Below are 14,480 nucleotides of genomic sequence, written 5' to 3'. Positions count from 1 at the left end.
CCATCCCAAAGTCCCTAACTGTCCCTCCCACCCATCCTTCCCCCACAGTTGGTTCTCTAACTCTGTGAGTCTCTTTCTGTTTTGTCAGTTCATTTGTACTGTTTCTTTTCAGAGAATCACATTTTTTTAAAATGATTTTTTTGATGTGGATCATTTTCAGAGTCTTTATTGAATCTGCTACAACACTGCTTCTGGTTCATGCATTGGTGTTTTGGCTGAGAGGCATGTCGGATCTGAGCTCCCTGAGCAGGGAGTGAACCCGCACCCCTTGCACTGAAAGTCGAAGCCTCCACCCCTGGATCGCCAGGGAGGTCCCTCAGCATCACCTCGGAACGGCTCGGTAACCGGCGGAATAAGCCATGGCTGAGGTCTGTCCCACTTTCTGCACACACTCAGTGTCCTCTGGTGGAAACGCTTCTCCCTTTGAGGGGAAAACAGTCTGGCAAAGAAGGAAGGGCCAGGGCTTCAGAAGAAGCCAGATCCAGCTGACAAGCGGTGACAGCGAGATCCGTGGATGAAAGGGCTGAGGAGGGGGGCTCAGGAAAGCCAGTCTTTGATGCATCATGGTGTCTTGGGCCCCCATAGGATCAGAGCTCCAGAATGACTCCCGGGCTCCAGGGGAGCCAGAGGGCTCAAAGGGACCAGAGAAAAGGAAGACTCCACACGAACACTGAGGCCTGGCAGAGCGACTGGCGCAGAGGCAGGAGGATGGCGGTCTTGATGGACTGGACAGAGGCACTGAGCCCGCAGCATTCCTCCCACTCCGCCCACCTGGACACCATGCAGCAAAGCTCACTCTCCAGAGCCCGGCTGCCAGGGGCTGAGGGCTGGAAGAAACACCATACCTGCTGAGATTGAGCTGGGCAGCTCTGGGCTCCCAGGGCTCAGAGTGCAAATGAAGCTGAGCTGTAGGAAAACCAAGTTGCTCCTTGGGCGCCCACCCTGGTGGCCTGCGACCTGCACGTGGGGACCAGCCTGGGGCCTGGCTCCCAGCAGGCACGTGGCCCCCCTGGTCCCGCGCCGCCTGAAAGGGACATGTCTTTACACTAACACCAAGCACGATTCGGGTGACCCACCAGAGGTGATAAAATTCTACCCCGAACAGAGGGATGAGCCTGGGCCTGAGTAGGACGGGAAGAGCCCCGAGTTGCTGTCTGCGGGGGAGCCCTGGTTGTCACTCACCGGCCGGGCCTCAGTGTCCTGCCTGTCACCGGAGCCGCCGCGCAGGCCCGGATGAAATGATGTAATGCCTGAGGCGCTTGGAGCCAAGGGGAGGGCTTGCGGCTCACCGATATTTTTGGCATCTCTCAGAACGCAGCACATGGCACCCACACACCACCTCCACACAGGCCTGCTCTGGCTGTCCCGTGCTCAGCTCCCTGGGATGCGGAGACGGTGCGCCCACGGGAGCCGATCTGTGGCTGGGGGGTGGGCTGCAGGCCCCCGGGGGCCCATTCCGCCTGGAGACCGCGGCCAGCAGGGGGCGTGAGCGGGACTGTGCGTTAGAACCTGGTGCCAAGGGGGCCCTGGAAGCACAGGACAGACATCTCCCCCTTCCTGCCAGGATGAGCAGCTCTGAGTCTGAGACCAGGACAGGCAGAGAGGAAGAGAGGAAAGATAAGATGGCAGGGCTGGACTGGACCCCCACCTTCTCCCTGAGAGCCGGCCAGCCTGGCCAAACCACCAGGACACCCCTGTCCCACTCCTGCCACCCAGGCCCACTTCAGCGCAAAGAGGAAGGCACGAGTGACGATCTGGGGCCCACCTGCAGGCACCTGAGAAACGGGAGATGGAACTGGGCTTTCCAGGGAGTCGCGCCAGATGCCGTGCCCCGTCCTCCCAAGCTGGAAGCCAGTGTCCGCTGATCGGGGCTTCCCTGGCGGCGCAGATGCCGAAGAACCTGTCTGCAATGAGGGAGACCTGGATTTGATCCCTGGGTCGGGAAGATCCCCTGGAGAAGGGAATGGCAACTCACTCCAGTATTCTTGCCTAGAGAATCCCATGGACGGAGGAGCCTGGCGGGCTACAGTCCATGGGGTCATAAAGAGTCGGACACGACTGACCAACACTCTCACTGAGCTGGGTGCAAGGAGGGCAGAGAGAGGGCACCTGGCACCCAGAGGCGCAGGCGTGTGGGGAGTGGGTGGGTGTCCATGGCGACTAGCCACCTGTAGCATCAGAAGGCAGCTGAAGACCAAGCATAGAGGCTGTGGTTTACAAAGATGATACGATCAAGGCAGGCTGAAATCTGCAATTGGGGTCAATTCATCAGCAGTTATATTAGGGCATGGGATGTGTGGCTCGGTTGCTATGGCATTTTACTTCCAGACCTGGGTACCATTACCCTGTACCAAGGCCCGTTTAAAAGCATCTCCTACTTCGTGCCAAAGAGCTGCTAACCCGGGGTGGTGGGGGCGGACAACAGTGAGAAGAGTAACCCCCTTTCTATGGTAAGATACATAGCAACTGCATTTTTAAAGTCTCTCAGCAGGAATAGATAACAGCCAAGAGCCATAATGATGTTATCAGAAGGATGTTTACAACTCAGAATGAAATAATTATCACAAAAATATGACTGACAGGGTATGGTAAGAATTTTTAAAAATTAACTCAGTAAAGCTGCATAAGAAAGAACTGAAAATGAGGGTGAAAATATGGCCTTTAGAAGCTCAGAATCTCAGACGTGGAAAAACTGAAGCTTTCACTAGGCAACCAACCATTTTTCAAGCTGTGGAACTGAGGCTGACAGATTCTGTCACTTTCCCCAGGACACAGTGAATTAGTGGCAAAACTGAGCTTTCTTAGCTAACCAAATATGATGATGCCAAACATTCAATGTGATTCTAAACATCTTTATTAATAGTAATAATAAAAAATCAAGAGCAAATGACATCAGCAAGAATGGGGGTATAAGGACCTTCAAAAATCTATCCTCCACAAAAGCAATTTAAAAACTGGCAAAAAATAAATAAATAAAAAGTTAGAGTCAACTTTGTCAAAACTCTAGAAATTAGCCAAAGTCTTTACCATTCCATGGAGCATCTATTCCATGGCTGAAATCTCAGTTAAAACAGTGAGTGCTGTGGCATTTTAACTTGCCTTATTCCAACCTTTGGCTTTCCATCACCCTGGTAGCCTTGCAAACTGCCAGGTTCATAATTACTGTGTAAATGAGTAGCCTGGCAGCCAACAGATGTGGAAGAACTGGGCTGGAGTGTCTTCAAACCTCCACTCTCAGAGAATTGTCACTGTTTAATCTGTTTAGTGGTTCCCTGGAGAAGCCTGCTTGCAAGGGAAGAAAGCCCAGTCTGACCTGAGTCAGAGTTCACTCGATATAAAAAGCTCTTTTCCCCCTAAAGGTCAATATTCAACTTTACCGAGGCAAGTGGATACAGTCAGGGCAAACAATACTATGCCGTGCTGTGCTCAGTCGTGTCCGACTCTCTTGCGACCCCACGGACTGCAGCCCCACCAGGCTCCCCTGTCCATGAGATTCTGCAAGCAAGAATACTGGAGTGGGGTGCCATTTCCTTCCCCAGGGGATCTTCCTGACCCAGGGATCGAACCTGCATCTCCTGCGTCTCCTGCATGGGCAGGTGGGTTCTTCACCACTGTGCCACCAGGGAAGCCACCTAGGGACAAACAACAGACTGTTTAAAACGCTTAAAAGGAAACGCCCGACATACTCCTAGGAATCTAGAAGACCACATGAAGGGCTGTGCACACACTCAGGAGAGATCTGAGAAGGCACTGAGGTCTCACCTCTGCTGTCCTTGAGGCTCTCTGTGCAAGTAGGAAGTCAGGGTTTAGACAGAGCTGTCATCTGTCTGTCTGAGTACAGAGTCCCTTAGCAAAGACTGGGAGGATGGCTGATTCTAAATGTCTAAGGAAGTCTCTGTCCAATCACTAGCTGATTACTAAACCAACCAAAGTAGAGACTTCAGTGGCCACACATGACAAAAAATACAGAGTTTATAAAATTTGTTCAGAAAAGTCAATACAAACAACAACAACAAATGCTGGGGAATTAGGGAGAATCTGAAATTCAAAGTTGCCACATAATATATTTTATATGTTCCACAAACTTACTAAACATACAAAGGAAAATAAGTGTGACCCATATACTGGACACCCAGATGTTAGACTTACTTGACAAAGAACTTAAATCAGCTACTTTAAATATGTTCAAAGAACCAAGAAACTGTGTATTACGCAAGGTATGAGAATGATATCTCACCAAATATACAAGAATAAAGAGAAGGAAATTATAAAACAGAACTAAATAGAAACTGGACTTGAAAAGTACAATAACAAATTTTTAAAAAATCACTAGAGGGACTCAAGAGCAGATTTAAATGGATTCAGTGAACTTGAAGATCCAGCAGTTGGGATTAACCAGCCTGAGAAACAGAAAGAGATACAATGCGGAAAAATTCGTATCACTGAACATATGAATATATGCATATCAGGAATCTGAGAAGAGAAGAGAATGGTGTAGGAAGAATATTTGAAGAACTAATAGTTGGACATTTGTAAAATTTGAGGACATTTATCTACACATCTAAGAAGTTCAACAAACTCCAAGTTGGATAAACTCAATGGATCCATCCTGCAACACATCTAATCGAACTGTCAAAGACAAGGGGGAAATCTTGAAAGAACTCATATCCTGTAAGGGGTCCTCAGTAAGACCAACGGGCTTCCCAGGTGGTGCGAGTGGTAAAGAATCCACCTGCCAGTGCAGTGGACACAAGAAGGTTTGACCCCTGGGCCGAGAAGATCCCCTGGAGAAGGAACTGGCACCCCGCTCCAGTATTCTTGCCTGGAAAATTCCATGGGCAGAGGAGCCTGGCAGGCTGCAGTCAGTGGGGTCCTAAAGTTGGACACGACTGACAGACTGAGCACCAAGATAAGATGAATGGCTGATTTCTCATCAGAAGTCACAAGGCCAGAAAGCAGCGGGATGAACTATTCAAACTGCTAAAAGCAAAAGCCTGTGCTGTGGGAACTTGAATAGAATTTGTATCCTATCATTGTGTGAAAACCGTATAAATCTTAATTACGCTGAATTGGTTCACAGAGCTTTTCAGGTCTACCACATCCTCTACTTCTCTGTCCTATTAATTTTTGAGAGTTTGATACTGAAACTCCAACTAAAAATCTTAATTTATCTACTTAAAAAAATTGCAATATATAGTGGAACTATATGTAACTTTGTTCTGTATTTTCCAAGTCTCCTGTGACTGTGTCTTCATAGTTTCATAATTTAAAAAAAATAAAAATTTTAAAAAAGAACAAGACTATGGATGAACAACACTAGACCCAGCAAACTCTTCTACAACGATGAAAGAATGAGGGCACTTCCCTGGTGGTCCAGCATTTAAGAATCCACCTTCCAATGCAGGGGACGTGGGTTCAATCCCTGGAAGGGAAGTCAGAACCCACAGGCCGCAGAGCAACGAGGCCCACTTGCTGCAGCGAAGAGCCCCAGTGAGGAGCCCACGCGCTGCAGCAAAGACCCAGCACAGTCAGAAAAACAAGCAGAAACAGTATTAAAAAAAAAACAATGAAAAATGGGGACAACTGCTTAACAGGTACAGAATATCCATTCCGAGTGAAAAAAAAAAATGCTTTGAAAGAAGAGAGAGGTGGTGAGTGTACTGAATGCCTCTGAACTGTTCACTTTAAAATGATTAATTTTATGTTATATAAATTTCACCTCAATTGCTAAAAACGAAGGAAAAAAAATAAGACAAATTAAGACATACTCAGGTAAACACTAGCAAACCTGCCCTACAGGAAATACTAATGGGCACTAGATGGTAACTCAAAACCACACAAAATAAGTGAGCGCCAGTAAAGGTATTACATAGGTAAATATATAAAAGTCATTTATAATAATAGAAATGTATTGTTTGTAACTCTTTTTTCCTTCTATTTATAGAAGACAGTTGTATAAAGCAATAACCATAACTCTGTGTTAATAGGCACATGGTGTATGAAGATACCATTTGTACGACAACTGAATAGGGATGAGGAAATGGAATTAGAGCAAACTGTCGATATAATATTGAATTACGTTGGAATTAATCTACACTAGATTGGTATAAATTTAAATTGCCAAGGGCAACTACTAAGAAAATAAAGCCTAAAGGAGGTAAAGAAATGACAAGGGAATTTAATGGCACGTGGAACACAGTGGAGGAAGGGAAAGGTGGGACTGACTGAGGAAGCATCGCTGACACATGCACACTATTACGTGTGAAGCGGGTAACTGGTGGGAGCTGCTTCAGCACCAGTCCTTCAATGAGTGTTCAGGGCTGATTCCCTTCAGGATGGACTGGTTTAATCTCACTGCTCTCCAAGGGACTCTCAAGAGTTTTCTCCAGCACCACAGTTCAAAAGCATCAATTCTTTGGTGCTCAGCCTTCATATCATGGTCCAACTCTCACATCTATACATGACTACTGGAAAAACCATAGCTTCGACGATACAGATCTTTGTTGACAAAGTGATGTCTCTGCTTTTTAATATGCTATCTAGATTTGTCATTCTTTCCTTCCAAGGAGCAAGTATCTTTTAATTTCATGGCTGCAGTCACCATCCACGGTGATTCTGGAGTCCAAGAAAATACAGTCTGCCACTTCTACTTTTTCTCTTTACATTTGCCATAAAGTGATGGGACTGGATATCATAATCTTAAATTTTTGAATGCTGAAACATTCTACGTTATCTTTTTTAAAAAGCAAACGAAACTGAAAGCAAGCAGAAGGGAAAAAATGATAAAGATTAGAGAAGAAATGAATGAAATTGAGAAGAGAAAAACAATGGAGAAAATCAGCAAAACCAAAAGTCGGTTCTTGGACAAGATGGACAAAATTGACAAACCTTTAGCTCAACTGACCAAGAGAAATGAAAAGACTCAAATTACTAAAATCAAGAATGAAAGAGGGACCATCACTGCTGACTGTACAGAAGTGATTATAAAGGAATTTTATGAATGATTGGATGTCAACAAACTAGATAACCTAGATGACAAAGACATATTCCTAGAAAGAAACAAACTACCAAACTGAATCAGGAAGAAAATTTTAATTGATTGATTATGACTAAAAAGATTGAATTAGGAATTTTGAAACTGTCCACAAAGAAAAGCCCAGGTCCAGACAGCTTCACTGGTATACTTCACTGAGTGTTTAAAGAAGACTACTAATGGACTGCAGTTTCTTGTTGAGGCAAAGAAAATATTCTGGAATTAGACTGTGGTGGTGAAAAATATGTGGGGATATGTGAATTATATCTCAAGTATTTTAAAAGTAGGAGGAGAAACAAAGCAAAAGCCAGCTAATAATTATAACAATGGGACTCCTGGATTTTTTTTTTAATTGGTAAAGTTAAACCCTATTTGAAAAGTTGTATGTGAATGATAAGCCCCTTCGTCGTTGTTTTTTCCCAATCCTAAAAGTAGGTGGCTTCTTATTTCATCTCTTCCAAACCTTTTCTACACTGTGAAAGCTTTCATTAAAGCTGAAGACTCGAGTTGTCCTAAGAAAAAATACATACAATATACATAAGACAGGGAATATATATTCTTGATTTTTAAAGAGCTCTTATAAAGGAATACAGAAAATGCAAACATTCCATTGAAAAGTGGGCAAAGCTTATGGAAAAACAATTCACACATTAAGAAATAGTCAGTAAGCATAGAAAAAATCCCCAGGATAACCAAACACAACAATCAGACACCTCGAAGTTTTAAAAGGCAAGTGCTCCTCGTCTTTGGCAGAGTGTGAGAAATGGGCACACCCGTATGCTGCTGGTAGTGTAAACTTGGCCCAGCTTTGCTGGACAGCCGTTTGGCACCATTTAGCAGTTTCTATGAAAATCTTAAATGCTTTCAGTCTATGACACAGCAATTACACTTCTGGAAATTTGTTCTATAGAAACAAATAGACAAATGAGCAAATATATCCCCTGCAGCCAGATTTGTATTAATTTAATTTAATTTAGTCATATCAATGTACACACTACTGTATTTAAAATGGATAACAAGTACCTACTGTATAGCCCTGGGAACTCTGCTCAATGTTATGTCGCGGCCTGGATGGGAGAGGAGTTTGGGGGAGAATGGATGCATGTGTAGGAAGGGCTGAGTTCCTTAGCTGTTCACCTGAAACTCTCACATTGCTTGTTAATCAGCTAAACAAAAGAAAAAGTTTAATAAAGAAGTTAAATTTAACTTAAAAACCTTAATTGTATCATAAACACTTGATTTGGGAATAGTTAACTATTTAGAATACTAAAGAGTGATTAAAAGAAACGAAGCAGATCCATTTGCTGACTTGGAAGTATTTATAAAACATGAAATGTCAACAAAGATCTGCAGAAAAATATGCAAATGTAGTATGATCTAAATTTGCAAAAAATGTAAACCCCAACATGCATGCATGTAGTGTATGTTGATATACAATGTGTACATTACATGCGTTCATCTATAACATGTATATATTATATACACACAGACACATATATGTGTATATACACATATATATATGCAGAACCAGTTACAGACAAGCCAGACTCCTCAGAGTGAAGCAGAAACCACCCTGCTCCTACCACCTCCCTGCATCTTGGCCATAGCTTTTCCAGGCTCTCTGAAATAGCAGCTAAATAGCCCATCCCTTTGAGCATCAAACACTCCAGTGCAATCCATGGACCTCAGGGTAGAATCCTTTCCACAAGGAAGTGCCTCTAGTCCCTAGCCAGCAGAGGCCCACAGGCCTACGGGGGAAGCTGTGTGCACACCTGTCCAGCTCAGCGCCTGGCCTGGACCTGGACAGGGCCTCCAAGGACAGGTCCGTCCAGCTGGGGCCAGGGCCCACCTCCACACCCCCACTCCCGCCTGCCTCCAGCAACACTGCCCTTGGCCTGTGCCCACCTCCTCACTGTAGGTCAACACGCTCTTGGGGACCCCTTGGGCCAGGCTCCTCGTGTGCAGCCCTCACACTGGCCGCGGCCCTGGCAGGAGGGCCGTCCGTCCAGAGAGGCCCTTCCCAGGCGCCCCCCGCCCCCTACCTCCAGACGCACAGGGGGCGGGGTGGGGAAGGAAAGGAGCTGCCTGAAGACACCTCCAAGGACCTTCTCTCCCACTAGGATCCCAGCTCCTGGAAACAGGACCTGTGGCAGCACCACAAACCTGTCCTCAATCAGAGTGCAGATGAGCCCTGGTCCCACACCCTGTTGGATGAAGGACCTGGAGAGACACGTACCGGCTTATCTCTGGGGGGTGGATAACAGCTTTTTACTCTATATGTCACTGTGTTTACTTTTTATTTTTTAATTACTCACATAAATGAAAGGATAATTAAAAAGAAATACATCTCTGGGGCCTATTTCTGATCTTCTCAGTGTGAACAGCTTGTCTTTCACTGCGGAAGCCCCACAGAAGCCTAGTGAAGGCTCTGAATCCTCACTTCTATCTGAATTCACCTGACCTCCCAGGGACTACACAGCAGAGTCGCTGGGCGCCATCCCCAGGAACTCTGATGTAATCAGCCAGGAATGCGTGTGGGCATCAGGCATGCTAAAGCTCCCCAAGTGACAAAGTGCAGCCCGCTTAAGCAGCGAGGGCATGCTCCTTTCCCAAACCACGCCCAGCTCTTCCCACTCCCGCCCTCCACTCCCCCGCTTGTGTCAACACCACCTCCCCCTCCCCGGGGAGCTGGGAACACGCCGCAGAGGCAGAAACAGCTGCACCTGGTGAGGAGGGGACGACGTCAGAGCCCACAGCCAGGACTGGGACGGCTGGGAGGTCAGGGGACCACTCACTGGACAGCAAATGGCGTGGTCAGTCCACTGGAAAGGAAACCTCTCCACTGGACCCGAGACGTTTCAACTGTTGTTCTTGTTCAGTGGCCAGGTCATGTCTGACTCTGCAACCCCATGGACTGCAGCACCCCAGACTTTCCTGTCCTTCCTTCACTATTTTCCAGAGTCCAATCAAACTCACGTCCATTGAGTCGGTGATGCTATCTAACCATCTCATCCTCTGCCACCCCCTTCTCCTTTTGCCTTCAATCTTTCCCAGCACCAGGGTCTTTTCCAATGAGTCAGCTCATAGAATCAGGTGGCCAAAGTACTGGGGCTTCAGATTCAGCATCAGTCTTTCCAATGAATATTCAGGGCTGATTTTCTTTAGGATGGACTGGTTTTATCTCCTTGCAGTCCAAGAACCTCCAACAGTCAGGGTCTATTTGGACTTTCCTGGTGGTCTAGTGGTTAAGAATCTGAATGCCAGTGTAGGGAATGTGGGTTCAACCCCTGGTCTGGAAAGATTCCATGTGTCATGAGGCAACTAAGTCTCTGCTCCACAACCACCTAGTCCTCTTGCCTAGAGGCCATGCTCTGCAACAGGAGAAACCACTGCAAGGAGAAGCCCCCAGCACTGCAGCTAGAAAGTAGCCCTCATTTGCCACAACTAGAGAAAGCCTTTGAGGCAACAAAGACCTAGCAGAGCCATAAATTAATTAACTTTTTAAAAAGTCAGGGTCTAAAAAATAAATAAATAAATAAATAAAAATAAAAAGTCAGGGTCTATTAAAGCATTTCCACTTTTCTCCAGGTATCTTCCCTTCTTCTGGATCACTGGCTGCCACCATTTCTTGCCCACCAAGCCATCTCTTTTTGTTGTTGGATTGCTGCTTTTTCTTTTGCTTTATCTGGAGGATCACTTTGACTTTTTTCCCCCATATGGGATGTAAAGGTGAATTTCTGAGTTCCTCAAGGCACAGAAATATCCTTATAGATCTTCACACATGATTAATAGCTAGGAGTAGCTTTCCAGGTTGGAGTTTCTCTCCCTCAAACGTGGCAGATACGGCACCAGCAGTGGGGCTGAGGAGAAGTCTGCTGCCAATTTGATTCTGTTCTTTCTGGTAAGATGCTTCTTCTCTCCAGAAGCTTAGCAATATGTTTCTTAAAATTCGGCTAGAATTAATTTCCCTCAGGCCTCTCCTTTCGATGGAAGGCTGGGTAGGTGGGAAGGAGGCTGGCAGCCCGGGACTGTCACTCACGGCTGCTGCAAGTAAGAAAGCTTTATTCTGGGTGCAAAGCACATGATGTCTTTCACTCCTGTGCGTGTGTGCTAAACCGCTTCAGTCGTGTCCAACTCTTTGCGACCCCATGGACTGCAGTTCACCAGGCTCCTCTGCCCATGGGGATTCTCCAGGCAAGAATACTGTAGTGGGTTGCCATGCCCTCCTCCAGGGGATCTTCCTGACCTAGGGATCGAACCCGCATCTCTTACATGTGCATTGGCAGGTGGGTTCTTTACCACGAGCATCACCAGGGAAGCCTCATGGAGAGCGTCATCTCTCCTCTTTGTCTGTTCTGAAGTCTCAGGTTACCTCGGAGCCTGCACCATCACCAGGAACTGTCCAGGAACTGTCTACCTTCTTCAGAGAACACTCGGTTTCATCCTGGAGGCAAGATCTGCTCTGGGCTACTCTGCTCTGCAATAAGTGTCGCTGGGGATTCCTGGGGGTGGGGCAGTTGCTCCAGGCAGTTTCAATTCTCATTCTCTGTGTTTCAGGAGCTTGGAGCTTCTCCAGGGCTCCATGAAAAACTCGCTCAAGTTTCTCTCCAGGGTCTTGAGCTGCTGCATCCTCTGCTCTGGTTTTCTTAGCAACCCATTCCTTTCTTACCTTCCAGGGACTCCTCTGCACTTATGGTTTGCTGAGGGTATTGTCACTTGCTTCTTTTTTTTTTTTCACCTCATTGTCTATCATTTCTTTGGGACCCAGTGAGGAAGGAAAGTAGATGTGCGTGCCTCATCTCCCTGCCCGGACGCTAACTCCCAGTAGATATAACAGTAACTTTATTAAATCAAACTTCTGGAGAGAATCAGTGATCACCACCTCATGCAAATTCCTCCTTAAAGAGATGAGGGAAGAGGCCCAGAAAGGCTGGTGCCCTGTCCACGTGCCACGCTGGCTGGTCAGTGGGGAGCCGGGGCGAACGATGGGCCGGGCCACACAGGCAGTGCCCATAGGCTGAGACCATGAGACTTCCATGTTCCTGGCGGTCTGCTTTAATCAGGAAATCAGATGAGGCTTCAAACAAGAGCGGGCAGACCCTTGGCCTGGCAGGACTGTGAAGTCAGCAGAGCCTGCCAGCGCTCCAGGGTCCCTCTCTGTGGCAGTCTGGACGGCTGCGGGATGCGGGGCAAACCATCCTTGACCAGGCTGGCTGCACACGACTTCAGAGACAGCAGAGTCAGTCCTGGGTACAAGGCACAGTGCTCCGCGGCCCAACACGGGAAGGGGGACCACAGAGACCTGATGGAGCGGAGAGCATCCCCCGGCTCCCCCGGCCACCCCGGTCTAGGGTCTCAGCAGGACACGTGCTCCCAGCTAGGGCTGCGGGGCACACCCCAGGTGAGGGCTGCCTTCAGCATCTTAGGTTCCAATCAGCAACACGGAGCCCAAACCTGGACTCAAGACACCATGTTTTCCAAGTGGATAGCCATCTTTTTTTAGGTGCTGGGGGAAAAAAAGAGGAGGAGGAAGGAGTGGACACCCCCCAACTCCAACCTTCTTGGCAACAGGGACTGGTTTCATCAAAGACAACTTTTCCACAGACCTGGGTGGGGTTGGGGTGGTGGTTTGGGGATGGTTCACATGCATTATATTCATCGTGCACTTTATTTCTAGTATTATTACGTCATCTACACTCAGATCATCAGGCATTAGATCCCAGAGTTTGGGGATCCCTGCGGTAGACAATCTGGCGCAGGACCACACAGTAGGGGATGGACACAGAGGCCCAGCTGGGAGGCGTTTCAATGTCAGCTAGAGCAGGGAAGCGATAGCTCAGGCCTACCACGTGAGGGTCAATTGACAGACAGCGCTGCTGGGAGTGGTGGCCATGTGACGCAGCAGCAGGTGAGATCCTCCCTGGAATGTGACGAAAGCCTCCAGGCCCCCTGACGTCACCCACAGAGGGCGTGGGGTGGGGGTGGGGCTCAGCCTTGGTGAGTGGGCAGTGACCTGTGCGGTGTGAGAGGACAGGCAGATATGTGACACGCTGCAAAAGGAGTGAGGCAAAACTTCCTGCAGAGGGGCTCCCCTCTGGTGGCTCGGTGGGAAAGGATCTGCCTGCCTGTGCAGAGGACACAGGTTCGACTCCTGGGTCTGGAAGATCCCACGTGCCGCGGGACAAGGAAGCCTGTGCAACACAAGGGCTGAGCCTGTGAACTGCAGCTACCGAAGCCCCCGTGCCTGCAGCCTGTGCTCCACAATAAGAGAAGTCACCACCTTGAGAAGGCCATGCACCGACACCAGAGAATAAGGCCCCCTCTCCGCAGCTAGAGAAAGCCCTCGAGAAGCGATGAAGACCCAGTGCAGCTAAATAAATAAATCTTTAAAAAAAAGAAAAGAAACTTCCTGCCAAAGGGAGCTCTGTGCAATTTTCTCAACCCCTCCAGCTCCCATTCTCTCCCTCAGGGGCATCTGGAGTTTCTGTACCATTATTCAAGTATATAAAAGGTTATCATTTCCCTGCTTAGACTGTAGGCAAATCAGAAGGCAGGGGCTGGCCCCTCAAGGTCATTTCATCCCTGCTGTTCTCTGGCTCTGGGATTTTCCAGATGACTCTGGCCCTTCATCATCAGGTCTTCCCTGAGCGCCTTCCAGCGTGAGGCTGCGCTCAGCGCCAGGACACAGCAGTGACGGCGCAGGGAGGCCTCTGTCTGCAACAACCTGGGGACGGGGATGGCACCGCGGGGCAGCGTCCAGGACAGAAGAGTGGGCCATTCTCAGGCCAGCAAGGAGGGATGCTCAGCCCAGAAGAACATGACGTGCAGGCTGAGGACAGACAGGTGGATGGAAAACCTGCCACACAAATACTGTGTGTGGCCAGGAGTGGGAGGCACGGCTCCAAGGACAGGGAACAGGATGCTGCAAGCGCACGGGTAACACGCTGAGCGCTGGACTGGGGGTGGGTGGATGCGGAGACTAAACCTGACAAACAAGCAGAGAAGAGTTACATGGTTCAAGGGTATGAAGCCACGTCAAGGTGCTCGGACTCTGTTCTAAAGATATTGAGAGAGGCGCTTCCCTGGTGGCTCAGCGGTAAAAGAATCCGCCGGCCAGTGCAGGAGATACAAGTTCAATCCCTGATCCGGGAAGATCCCGCATGCCTCGGAAAACTAACCCCCTGCACCATGCGCTACAACTACTGAGCCTGTGCTCTGGAGACGGGAGCAGCAACTACTGAACCCCTGTCACCCAACGACCGAAGCCCACGTGCCCGGCTCAGAGCCCCTGCTCCGACAGGAGAAGCCACTGAAGTGGGAAGCCTGCACCCTGCAACGAGAGAGCAGCCCTCACTCTCTGCAACTGGAGGAAAAGGTCTGTGCAGCAGTGGAGACTCAGCAGGGCCAAAAATGAATAAATAAATTAAATAATAAAGGGAATGAGAGC

The sequence above is a fragment of the Dama dama genome, chromosome 11 (genome assembly GCF_033118175.1).
Source record: "Dama dama isolate Ldn47 chromosome 11, ASM3311817v1, whole genome shotgun sequence".
Taxonomy (NCBI): Eukaryota; Metazoa; Chordata; class Mammalia; order Artiodactyla; family Cervidae; genus Dama; species Dama dama.
This window is presented reverse-complemented; position numbering follows the sequence as displayed.